Source organism: Geotrypetes seraphini, chromosome 7, assembly GCF_902459505.1.
Source record: "Geotrypetes seraphini chromosome 7, aGeoSer1.1, whole genome shotgun sequence".
In the NCBI taxonomy this organism is placed as follows: domain Eukaryota; kingdom Metazoa; phylum Chordata; class Amphibia; order Gymnophiona; family Dermophiidae; genus Geotrypetes; species Geotrypetes seraphini.
In genome coordinates, this window is record NC_047090.1 from 156,031,034 (window position 1) to 156,043,825 (window position 12,792).

The following is a 12,792-nucleotide window of genomic DNA, read 5'->3' on the forward strand; positions in this document are numbered from 1 at the left end:
CATGTAGTACTTGGGTCATCAATACTACTGACTTATGAAGCCATAATTTGTGGTAGCCTATTACATGTTAAACCTTCTTTGGATCGCTATAAAAGCCGTTTTTTCTTAATAATGACAGGAATAGCCATCCAGATGATAACACGCAACTGGAAGAGTTATGATAGACTTAATTATACTTTCTGTTGAGCAAACTTATGTTCTAGCTACAAATATGAAAGAAAGAATGCGGAAATTTTAGGATATAGGATATAGTAATGCATTTATTGAGTCACAATAGTTATCATGTACCTTTTCTTTTTATCTGTCCTCCTTACACATCCAGGGTGGGAGGGAGGGAGATGGGAAAACATTATAATTATTATTCATTATATCTATTTTATTGAAATGATACGTGTGGTTTTATTTTCATTAGTTAAGGGGAGGAGGGGTGTGTGAAAATGTTTGTTGTTGAAATATTTGTGTATTTAAAGTGCTTTTGTTTGATTCGTTTATGTTTAAATTCACTGTATTGCACTGTTAATAATTGAAAACTAATAAAGATTTACAAAAAAAAATAAAAAAAATCCAAAATCAGACCTTCATGCACAGTGAGAGTTGAATTTGTTGCATCTGCTAAATGAACTAGGCACAGCGCGCCTCATAAATCCCAGACACGCGCCCTAATCGAAGAAAGCACATTGGAATGCATGCACACAAGGTTTTACGTGGACAGCAGCTAGTACAGTGAGCATGCCCAAACAACATGAAAGCGTCAGCACATACCTGCACGTGTGTGGAAATGTTATTCTGCGATTAAACTAAACTAAACTAAACCTTAGGTTTGTATACTGCGCCATCTCCGCAAGCGCAGAGCTCGGTACGGTTTACAGAGTTAGGAGGAAAGGAACTACAATGAAAGGATATAGGAGAGGGACTAAGAGGATAACGAGGGACAGGATACTAGAGAATGGGAGGTGAATTAGATTTTTGAAAAGAGCCAAGTTTTCAAGTGTTTGCGGAAGGATTGGAAGGAGCTTGAATTTCTGAGTGGGGATGAGAGGTTGTTCCAGAGTTCTGTGGTTCTAAAGGGGAGGGATGCTCCAAGTTTTCCTGCGCGAGATATACCTTTTATAGAGGGGAATGATAGTTTCAGTTTTGGGGAGGATCTGGTGGAGTGTGGGTTTGAGGAATTCCAAAAGAGTGGGATAACGGGAGGAAGGACGCCATGTAGGATCTTGAAGGCTAAGCAGGCACATTTAAAGAGGATTAATATCAGCGTCACAAAAAGTTTTTGCACCAACATTGTTGGGATACTGATAGTCAGATCGGATTTATTGTTTTGATGTACCGCTACTGACATGAGTACAACAGTTACCAAAAAAACACCATTGAAAACAACTTTGTTTGTGGAGGCATTCTCTTGATTGATCTTGACTGAACATGTTTTACCTATGTTTGTTTACTCATTTGTATGTTGGTTATATGATGATTGTGTTTGTAGTTTTGTAAACCAGTTAGCTCTAGGCGGGCTAGAAATTTTTTACATAATTAAATAAATAAAAACACCTTAAGTGCAACAATAAGAAGTACAATTGTTAAAAATAGACTAAATAGATACAAAAGCGACAGTTACTTACAATCAGTGATTTAGGGGCAGAACCACATTGCCATAATGTGCAGATACCATGGACCCGATATTCAAAGGAATTATCTTTGAGAGTTGTACTGAAAAGTTGTTTGGCCTATTTCAAATTTTACTACTGCTCAGTGCGAAAATTGTGACTTAAAATTTCACTAAGGGGTCAATATTCAGAGTGATCTATGCTTCAAAATAAAATAAATAAATCCTCAGAAATGGCTCCTCGCCATTTAGGTCACTTGTCCGGAGCTAATCGCGCACATAACTGAATGGCATACAAAATGGGTGGCAATGGGGCAGATTTAGGGCGGGGAAAAGAAGTTAGAAGCGTGGAGAGGCATTTTCAAATAAAAAGTCTAACTCCGACTTGGATGTTTCCAGTTGGACGTCCAAAGTTGGAGGAACAGAGATGACCATTCTCGAATCGCAACTGCTGGACTCCAAATATAATTAATTTTTTTAAAAAAAATTATATACTGAAAGGTCATGGCTACTGGGGTGTCTAACTTTATATCCCATTTTCGATCAGAAAAACATCCATGTTGAAAACGTCCAAATACAGAGCATTTGGACTTGGGAGGGGCCAGCACAGTAATGGACTGGCAACATAAACATCCTGAAAGAGCAGTGGGACACCTTAGAGGGCACTGCTGTGAACTTCACATAAAGAGTGCCAGATGTATATCTCACCAGAACCCCCTTATAATTTATGGTGCACCCCCCAAAAAAACCCAAAAAACCACCTACTATACCCACCTGTGTACCATCCCATTATCCCTTATGGATGTAGGTGGCACTTATACAGCAGTTTAGTTTCCAAGTTTATTTATAATTTGATATATCAGCCATCGACAAGTATCTGGCCGGTTTACAATACTAAAATTTTAGTTATATATATAAAAATAAAAATAAGATAGGGCAAAGTGTATACAAGACAAGGACGGAGACATAGACAAGACAGATGCGAGAGGTGCTGGGGGAGGGAAAGATTTAAATTACATCAAAAAAAAAAATTAAAGGGTGGAGAGAAGGGAAGGGATTATACAGAGGCGGAAGGGGTGTCGCTTCTTAAAAGCGGTTCTCATTATTTGTAGGAGATGGATTGAGAGAGGGTCTTATCTGGTATTTTGATAAGCGTCTTGAAATAGAAAAGTTTTAAGTTTTGTTTTAAATTTGTCAAGAGAGTTTTCGTGGTGGAGGGTTTGGGTGGGTTTGGATGACCTCACACTTTCTGCCATAAATGTAGTGGTTAGAGTGGCTTATGGGCCTGGGTCGTCCTCTCTATGGTTCACTAGCCCACTCACCAAGTAACTCTGCACACCTGTGTGCAGCCCCACTAGGCTTCCACACACCAGATGCTGCTGTTCTAGAGCCAGGAATGTACCCTTTTGGTCTCATTTTTGTGTAGTGGAAGAGGGTCAGTGAACACTAGGGGAGTGTGGGGGTGTCTTACCTTGATGCATGCACTGGTCATCTAATCACTTTGGACACCTTTGTGGCACATAGATGATTCTAAAACAGATTTAGCGCTGAACGTCTAAGTTCCATCCAGGATGTCTTGCAAAACATTTATCGCTGCAAGATGTGGAAGTCTAACCAGCCCTTAAGTAAGCCCAAAACACACTCGTAACACACCTCCAACACGCCCACTTTGATCTCTGGACACATAGAGGCTGGGACATCACGCAAGACATTCAGAAAGGTGGTTTTGATTATCCGCACTTGAACATCCCGGAGATTCGGACGTCCAAGTGCTGATTTAGGACACTTTTTAGGCATTTGTATTTTCTAATTATGAGCCCATTAGCATTGATTTTCAATACCAAGCTCCTAAATTAGGCTCATAAATCCAGGCAAATGAATGGCAGACCAAAATTTATTGAGCATAAGTTTTATGCTCCAAACTTAAGATTAATTTTTAGCTGAAAAGTGAATTTTTAGCTCAAATGCTACGCTCCTACGTTTGGTTGAAAATAGGTGAGGAGGCTAACTTAGATGCATAAATTTAGAAGTTTAATATTTTCTAAATATTTCGACCCAATGTTTTTGTTTGCTCAGGCCTGTGCACGGAATTCTCACCTTCCATTCTGTCTTAAAAGTTGCAGGTATTAAATCCTCTCCGACCCACTCCAGAAGAATGGACTATCCATACAACACCTTCTCAAATCTGACATGCAAGTTAAGAACATAAGAATGGCCGCTGCTGGGTCAGACCAGTGGTCCATCGTGCCCAGGAGTCCGCTCAGGTGGCGGCCCTCTGGTCACAGACCAGAGACTAGCCCTACCTGCTTACATTCCGGTTTTGCAGAAACTTGTCGAACTTAAAGTTTTCTGCATACTTCTCTGCATTGGATCCAAGTAGGTACAATAATAGCTTCATTAACATTTATTTTAATATGTTCTGAAGTCTAATACGAGTTTTAACTTCTACACCAAAACTCTTATTTGCATTGTGCACCCAGAAACTTAAGCACAGATGTCTCACTAAAAGCACAGTTCCATCCACACTAACTTTCTGTGTTAGTAGGGTTTCCAGACATCTGGGAAAACCCGGACATGTCCTCTTTGTAGGACTTTCCAAAACCCAGTAGTTTGTCTGGGTTTTGGAAAACCCCAACGAGCTCCCGCCGCATCTGGAGGGCCTCTGAGCATGCACAGATGTCTACGCATACTCGAGGCCGTCCAGACGCAGCCGGAGCTTGTTGGGGAAGACGACAAAGCTATGAGGGGGCGGGGCTGTGAGCAAAATGGGGCGGGGATGGAGGTAGAACAAGGTGGGGATGGGGGCGGAATGGGGCAGGGCCGTACATCCGGGTTTGTGAGGCTCCAAATATGGTAACCCTATGTATCAGCCCCTAGGTGATCTCTGCATCAGCGACTCCATGATTCTTAATCTTATCTACCAAAAATGCATATTATTCAAAATCTTACTAATGCCAAGTACTTCAGATAACGTCTGCTGTCTGATTGTACCCAGATTCTAACACATGTGCTGAGCAAAGTTCTCCCTTTGCTACATCAATTCTGCCTTGTCTTAATTAATTGGTTTGCCTGTAGGCATCCTGTACAGTTAACCTCGATGATGGTGCCCATTAATTTTCCAGTTAAAAATATTGGACTGAGTAACTGATAATTGTAGATCCTTCTTTCTGTCCTAAATTAGATCTGTTCTAAACATTTGACACAATGGACCAAATTGAATTTATTTATTGGGATTTATTAACCACCTTTATGAAGAGATACACCCAAGGAGGTACTCCCCCCCCCCCCCCCCCCGAAAAAAAAGCACTAAATATTTTATACCACTCTGTCTTTTGTAATGTTTTATTTGTAAACTGTCTAGGGTTAGACAGTATATAAATTTAAAAAATAAAATAAATAGAAACATTCTATAAACCGTGCTCTAAACCCTCCCCCCCCCCCCCTTTTATCGAGCTGCGCTAGTGGATTTTAGTGCAGGCCGGTGAGAGGAGAGTGTGTGGCGCAGTGGTTAAAGCTACAGCCTCAGCACTCTGGGGTTGTGGATTCAAACCTTCGCTGCTTCTTGTGACCCTGGGCAAGTCACTTAATCCCCCCCATTGCCCCAGGTACATTAGGTAGATTGTGAGCCAGCTGGGAGAGACAAGGAAAAATGCTTCAGTACCTGAATAAATTTATGTAAACCATTCTGGGCTCCCTTGGGAGAATGGTATATAAAACTCAATAAATAAGTGCTCCGACGCTAATAACTTTCTATAAAGGAAAGTGGGTGCCTACCTACCTTTACAATATTGGCTCCTACCAGACACCCATATGCAGAATTACACCCTTTTGTGCCTAAGGAGCTTATCAGTTACTTACCGGCACCTTTGTATGATTCCTCGGTTAACTTACATTTAAGACAAATAGAGCAGTATTTTAGAAAGGTCCCTCAAATCAGAATTGAGGCCTCCTCTAACCTGTGTGGCAGTCTTCCATTTACATTCCTGTAAGTAGGGGTGCTCCGAGGAAAGGGATATTACCAGTAGTGTGCCTCAAGATTCTGTTCTTGGGCCTGTTTCTTTTTAACATTTTTATAAATGATTTTGCTGAAGGGTTGTCGAGTAAGATTTGCCTCTTTGCGGATGATACCAAAATCTGCAATAGAGTAGACACACCAGATGGTGTGAATAGCAAGAAGAAAGACCTGGTGAAGCTTGAAGAATGGTCTGAAATTTTGCAGCTAAAATTTAATGCTAAGAAATGCAAGGTCATGCATTTGGGCCATCATATATCTATGTTTCTATAACAGGGAGGGACAGGTAGGTTCTACAGGACTCAAGAGGACCTGCTTGTCCCTAGTGATTAAAACTATAGTAATGAAGTCCCACCCTTTTCTGGCAGGAATTATGTTAGCACCTATTCCCAAAGGAGAGGGATTGGATTTGTCTCTTCCATGTACTTTTCAACCTATTGCCAGTATACCCATTATTGCAAAATTTTTGTAAACTTTTGTGGCCCAGCAGTTTTCAAATTGTCTACTTGCATTCTTCTCAATTCAGGTTTAGATCTCCTTTCAGTACTGAATGTCTCCTGGTAGCCCTAGTTTCTGAAGTAAAAAAGATTCTAAGTCAAGGAGGTGAAAGGATTTTATTACGGTCCGATATATCTGCTGGAGGAATTCATCAATGGGCATGGCACACAGTGGCGTAGTAATGATAGGAGACACTCGGGGGCAGTGGACCCCCACGCCCCCTCTCCACACAACCCTCCTCTCAATGCCCCTGCTCCTTCTGTGTCCCTAGCTCCTCCCCACCCCCACCCCACTTCCACTCCACACTCATGCTCTCCTTTCCCCCGTACCTCTTCGATCTTTGTGATTTCCGATTAGTATGGAGGATTTTATTTCTTTTTATTTCCTTACTTCCTTCATGTCTTTGGTCTTTCATTACTCACGCACATAAATTTTTTTCTATGTTTTTTTAATCATTTTTCCTTTCTCAGTATTTGCTTTTTTGATTGTCGCATTCTTTGCTAATTCATCTTCTTTTTATGTTTAATTAGCAAGGCAACTCGTGTTTGGAAATTCCCCCGAAGAAGACCCGGTTCAGGGTTGAAACACCTTCAGAAATAAAAGGCGTCAGGAGTTGTTTAATATATCAACGTTGATGGTGGCTGGTTCCACCTCACAATAAAGCTAAGTGTTGCTTTCCTTTTTTATCGTTCCACTTTTTTCTTTCACATTAGCGATTTTGCACATTATATATGTTTTTATATTTAATCAGCTGTTTTGCACACAATATCATCTATTTGTAAGGTTTTTCACATGTATTTTATGCACCTTATAAAAAGTTCTCTTAAGTTATGAATTTATCATACATATCTTTTCAATTTATCATGCACTTTATAAAAAGTTTTTCCAAAGTCAACATTTATCAAAGTTATTAAATTCCACTAGCACCTTCAAAAGTACTTTTTAAGGTTTCACCTATCCATTGCATCAATATGAATTAATATTTTAAGCTCTCTTTCTTATTTCTTTCTTCTATTATACATAAAAAATATTTAAATATTATACATTATAACATTATAATAATATTAAAAAACAGCCTTTTTTAAAAAATAACATATTTTAATAAGATCTAAATGTGTTATTACAATAAATTCAGAAACATTAATTTAATTTTGTTTGGAAATAAAGCATTAATAAAATAAAGCGTTAACAAATTTATTAGGGAACAATAGCAATGTTTATACTTAAGTAGTTGGATAAATAAAATATTATTTGGTAGGGGGTGGTGGACATAGATGATTATAATAATATACAAGACAGGAACCTGTAATGACATACATCATAAGAGGTTCCAAAGAATGAAGTCTATAATTTATGATATGTCCACCACTTTTTTGGTTCTAGATATTCAACAAGGAATCTTGATTTAGCATTTATAATAATTTATTAATTGCTATGATGGCCCTGATATAGTTATAAGTATAGTTAGAGTTAATTTGCATAATTAGCATTTTCCCTAGCAACAGCAGCAGATGAATCCAGAGACCAATGGGATAGCTCACATCTACCAGCAGGCGGAGATAGAGAAACTGATTAATAGGTGGTCATATTGGCTGGCACTCCTCCTGTTTATCCAGTATTCTCTATCTCCCAGCAGGTTGAAGTCGCTATTCAACTAGCTCCTGGATTCTGGCTGTGACTGGAACTTTATTACCTCCTGTTGAGGTTTTCTCTTCAGTGAGACTGCCATTCTGTTTCTCCTGTTGAGATTTTTCTCTTCAGTGAGACAGGGGTGCCGGCTAAACGGTGCCGGCTTTAGAGGTTACACTTGGGCCCCCCCTTGTCCCTACCTCACCCTCCCTCCAATGATAGAGGGTCTAACTTGGTCTCTAATTTTTTTTCTTCTTTCCCTTTTAAAAAAAAAAAGAGACCGCATTTGCTATGTATGATTCTGCTCTGTCTTTGGGCTCAGCCAGGGTCTACCGGCTCTGCAAGCCCTATCCACCAGGTTGTGAGTATTTCTTTTTATGTTACATCGGTGGGTTATAATTTCTGGTGATGTTGGAGCTGGGTGTGTTAGTTTTTTGACGTTGTCTTAGAGCTGCGGGTTTTGCTGGTGATCTTATGTTTGGTGATTTATGGAAACTGCAGCGGTGTGGTCGCATGGCTCAACCATGGGATGATTTATTTCTCAGAGGCTACGCTTTGTTAAATTTTGATGTAACTGGACATGTTCGATGGAGGGCTCCCTGCTGTTGCTAGGGAATGTACGTTTGTGTATGCAATCTAGTTAATTTTGAAGATTTTTGGGCTCAGTTAAAAAAAAAAAAAAAAAAAAGGGCCGGTGCCTTCCCGCACACGGGAGGCGCGAGCTTGTCTTCTTGCGTGGGCGGGAAAAATCCTGACTGTTACGGCCTGGTCACTGAGACTGCTGTTTGCACGGCGTATCCTGCAGCTGTGTTTAATTGCACTGCGGGTGACTGTTTGTGGAGCCGGTGCCTTTCGGTGGCCCGGACGCTCACGCTTGTGCTCTGACGCTGGCGGGAGCGCCGTGGCGTCTTTGGTGTCTGTTTCGACATCTCTCCTCTCACTGCGCTTTCTGCGATCTCCCGATTGCTGGACATGGACGCTTCTGCGAGTTGCAGTTGCCAGTAATGCGGCCATAGACTCTCTCCCGAGGCTGTTGTTTGGGCCTATCTGTTTTTTTTCGGGCATGGGAGCCGTCCTGACTGGCCAGAGGGGGTGACATGGTGTGCTTGGCTCCTGGGTTGCAGCTTGTTCCTGCACTGGAGCAGCAGCAGTCAGATTGTCACTGACGGAGGTCAGCAACGGGGGGATATCCGGATCTGGGTTCGGATCTCTCCTCCTCTCTCCCGGGGTACCTGTCTGGTGCTTATGCAGTTTGTCTGCTTTCCTCTTCCTTGCACCTTCGGGCTGCGCTGCGGGGGTCTGCTAGCGCTATGGAAATTACTTTTTATCCTAGCGTATTATGTTTTCCTGGTGAGATGCAACCTAAGGCTGGAGTGGGGTAGCCGGGTGGTGCCTTGCCTTTTCCTACGGGCAGGGCTAGGTTTTCTTATTTTCAGGAGTGATGCAAGGTCCTGTGTTTTACAGGCTTCTATGCAGTCTTATGAGGCTACCATCTTCTCCTGCCGTATGGAGCTGTACACCCTATTTTTCCAGGTTGTTTGAGGGTTCATTTCACCTTGCAGTGACTCTCAGTAGGGGACACCAGGGCTATATGTCAGTTTGAATATTCCCTGACGTTTTTTCTTTTGGAATGGATGTCTTATCTTTCAGACATCCGGGTCTGTATACTTTTCCTAAGGGCACTCTTTCTTTGTTTCTGAGGGGGTCTGGACTTCGGATTTCCATGCTTATCATGGATTTCCATGCTTATCATGGATTTCCATGCTTATCATGGTTTCTCCTGTCACCATTTTCTCATGGCACATACTAGATGGGCCCCCCGACCAGACAAGACGGGCTGTACAGCTCCTTTTAACCAGGAGCCGGTTAACTATTCTATCAAACCCGCGGAGGACGCGCGCTATGTGGCTGTTAGCCTCATCCCTGAAGCTCTCATTAGCGATGTGAGCTTTGTTTGATACCTGTAAGGATGCTGTTGTTTTCCACGGGGCGGTAGATGCAGCCTCTTGATTGAGTCTAGTACGTATTCACTTTAACGGACATACGTATTTAGCTCATGTTGCATGGGGTTAGTACTGTTTTCATGGTTCCAGTATATTCCTCTTTACATTGTGACACTTGATTTTTCCTAGGAGACTCTTCTTGCAGATCCGGCAGTCTCATCCTGACATTCCCTGACCTTCTGCACTTCATTCTGAGGGGATCTTGACTTCTTCCAATGACTCTTCAGGCTTTCTCATGAGGGAGAAGACGCTGTACTGTCAGGTCAGGGGGGTGTGTAGATTTTTCATGATGCTTGCATCTTTGCATCCTCCTCAGGTTTCCAGTTCGTTCTTGGAGTCTCTATGTTTTGTGTTTCCCTTTTCAGTGTTCCTGGTCCTCAGGGCAGTTCTTGTAGTTCTTCGGGAACTAAGGGACGTTGTTCCACTTCCTGCATGGGGCCTGAGACGGGGGCATTGGGCAGGCTGAATCCCGTTCTGCTGAATTAGTTTCTCGGGGTTACACATTTCTGCATACAACCTGGGAGTATATTTACATTTTCTCTATGGACTCCGAATGGGCACTTGGTATGCCTGCCTCTCTTGGAGCGGCGCTTTCGGTTTTGGCACATGCCATTTCGCCTACCCAAGGCTTCACGAACGTTTTAGGTGATGTGGGCGGTGGTTCCGTTTTGGCGCTGCCAGGCGATTCATCTAATTTTTTCTTGACTGCCTACTTGATTCAGACGACTTCCAGTCGGGCCATTTGACTGACACGAAAAGGGTGGTATCTTTCCCTCATTTCTTTACACGTGCATCTTCGAATTTGCACAGCGCTTTTTTTTCTCTCCTGTACTATTTATAGGTATAACGGGGTGATGTTTTTATTCATATAGGAGTGACATGTGTTTCTTTCCGGAGACTTGGGCGTGGGGTCTCGGTCTCAGATTGGTCTTCTTCTTCGCTTACCATGACCAAGAGTATGGGATTCTGTACAGTTTCTGGGATCCATATTGCTGACTCCACTGGGAACTTCGGCTTGCTTTCCCCTTCTTACGCTACAGCAGTCGCTGTTGTTCCAGTAGTTCCTGGTATCTCAGGGCTCCAAATTTTTGGTAGGCTCCCCCTGCATCGCTCTATATGTTTGGTGGCTCAGAGCGATTTCTCTTTTCAAGGCATGCCTCGGTCTTTGCTGGACTAGCTCATGACCGCCGACCATTTGGTCAGTATTAGGATGGGGGTATTTCTCTACAGCTTGGGCAATAGGTGTTGTACTCAGTTGGCAGGTGAAGTTGGTCTGCTTCAATGGGTGGACTTTCATCTTCATCTTCTGTTGGCAGGGTTTGGATAGACTTTCTCTCCGCGGAATCTGAGCATGGCCCATTTTCTTGTAGGTTCCAGTGTACAGCGCTGTGTACGCTCTGGAAAGTGTGCATGTTGGTAATAGTGTAATCTTCTGCATCCTGGATGTTGAGTTTTGTGGCTCAGGCGTTCTAGCTCTTTTTCTGGACGTGAGATCTCCTTGACCTAGACCTCATGGCCTCGTCTCTCAATTCTAAGCTTCCTAGCTTCTTCAGCAGGCCCAGGGAGTGGGAGTTAGAGGGGGTGGCTGCATGGCTCCTTTCTCGCCTCTGCCTTCTCTTTTTCAGTGTTTTCCGCTGGCTGATGATGGCTTGGTTTTGCCATTTCAAGCTCGCTTTCTGGGCACAGTATTTGTAGAATCTCTGGATTGGCGGCGCCATCGTTACTATGCGGATTTGCTGAGTCTTTTGACAGCCAGACTAGGAAGTTTCCTGGTACCTCCGGCTATGCTCGCCTAGGGTCCGATCAACCTGGATATTTGTTCTACTTTCGTATTATGACCTAGTTTTTTGACAAATCTTGGCTGACGTGTAAGGGTTATGCGAAGCAGGTTGTTTCTTCTCTTATCCAGGTGCTACGGACGCCTTCTCCTGTGGCGTCTGCTTCCTTTTGGAGGTTTTTTCCTTTCTTGGGTGCTTCTTCACGTTTGAACCACTCCAGAGTTCCTTTTTGACACAAGTGTATTGCCGCGGGCTTAGCGTTCAATTCCCTTCAGCTTCTAGTGCCGTTCTTGGCTTGTTACAAGGGTTAGGTATATTGCTCTTCGCTTACTTCTCAGCTTCATGTTTGGAGTACTATCTTCATGTACTTCTTCTCAATTTACCGAAGGCTTCATTTCATCCTTGTCTTTTGGGACTCTAAAGGGCTGTGCCGTTGAACATGGGGTTTCTTGTGGCCATGGCTTCAGCTCTGCAGTTTTCTATGTTGCAGGCCTTGTTCACTGGGAATTCCTATTTCTGATTTCCGAAATATGGGGTATCAGTTCGGATGGTACCCCTATTTCTTTCCAGGGGGGGTGTCATCCTTTCTTTTATGTCATCCTCGCTTTTCCTTCCTTCTTCCTGGGAGGAGAAATTGGAAGCAGTGCTTTTATTCACTGCATTTTTTGATACGTACGTAGCGTTCTCTGTGAGCTCGGTTTCTAACGGCTTTTAGTTGTTTATGTCTCCTTTTTTGTATTCTTCAAGGGACGCCTCAAACGTATGGCGGCGTCCGAAGCCTCCATCGCACGGTGGGTCCAGGAGGACATTCTTTATGCTTGCTTGCTGGCAGGGAAGCGGTTGGCGAAGGAACTTCATGACCATTCTGCCGGAGCGATGGCTACTTCTTGGGCTCCGCCCAGAGGTATTTTCCTTGGAGGAGCTTTGTCTCGCGGCTAATTGGTCTTCCGAGAGTGCTTTCTCTCCGCATTTCTACTTGGATGTGGGGGCGCATGCGGTAGAGGTGTTTTGTGCTTCGGTTGTTGCGGAGGCGGCGTTGGCTTCCCACCCAGATTGAGGATTGCTTTGCTACATCCCATTGGTCTCTGGATTCATCTGCTGCTGTTGCTAGGGAAGGAAAAATTATGTTCTTACCTGTTAATTTTCTTTCCCTTAGACGCAGCAGATGAATCCAGAGCCCCACCCTTTCTGGATATTGTCTCTTGTTTCTTTCTTTTGCAACTTTCGCAGTTTGTTATTATGGCAGGTTGTTTTTTGTATTATTGCATTTTG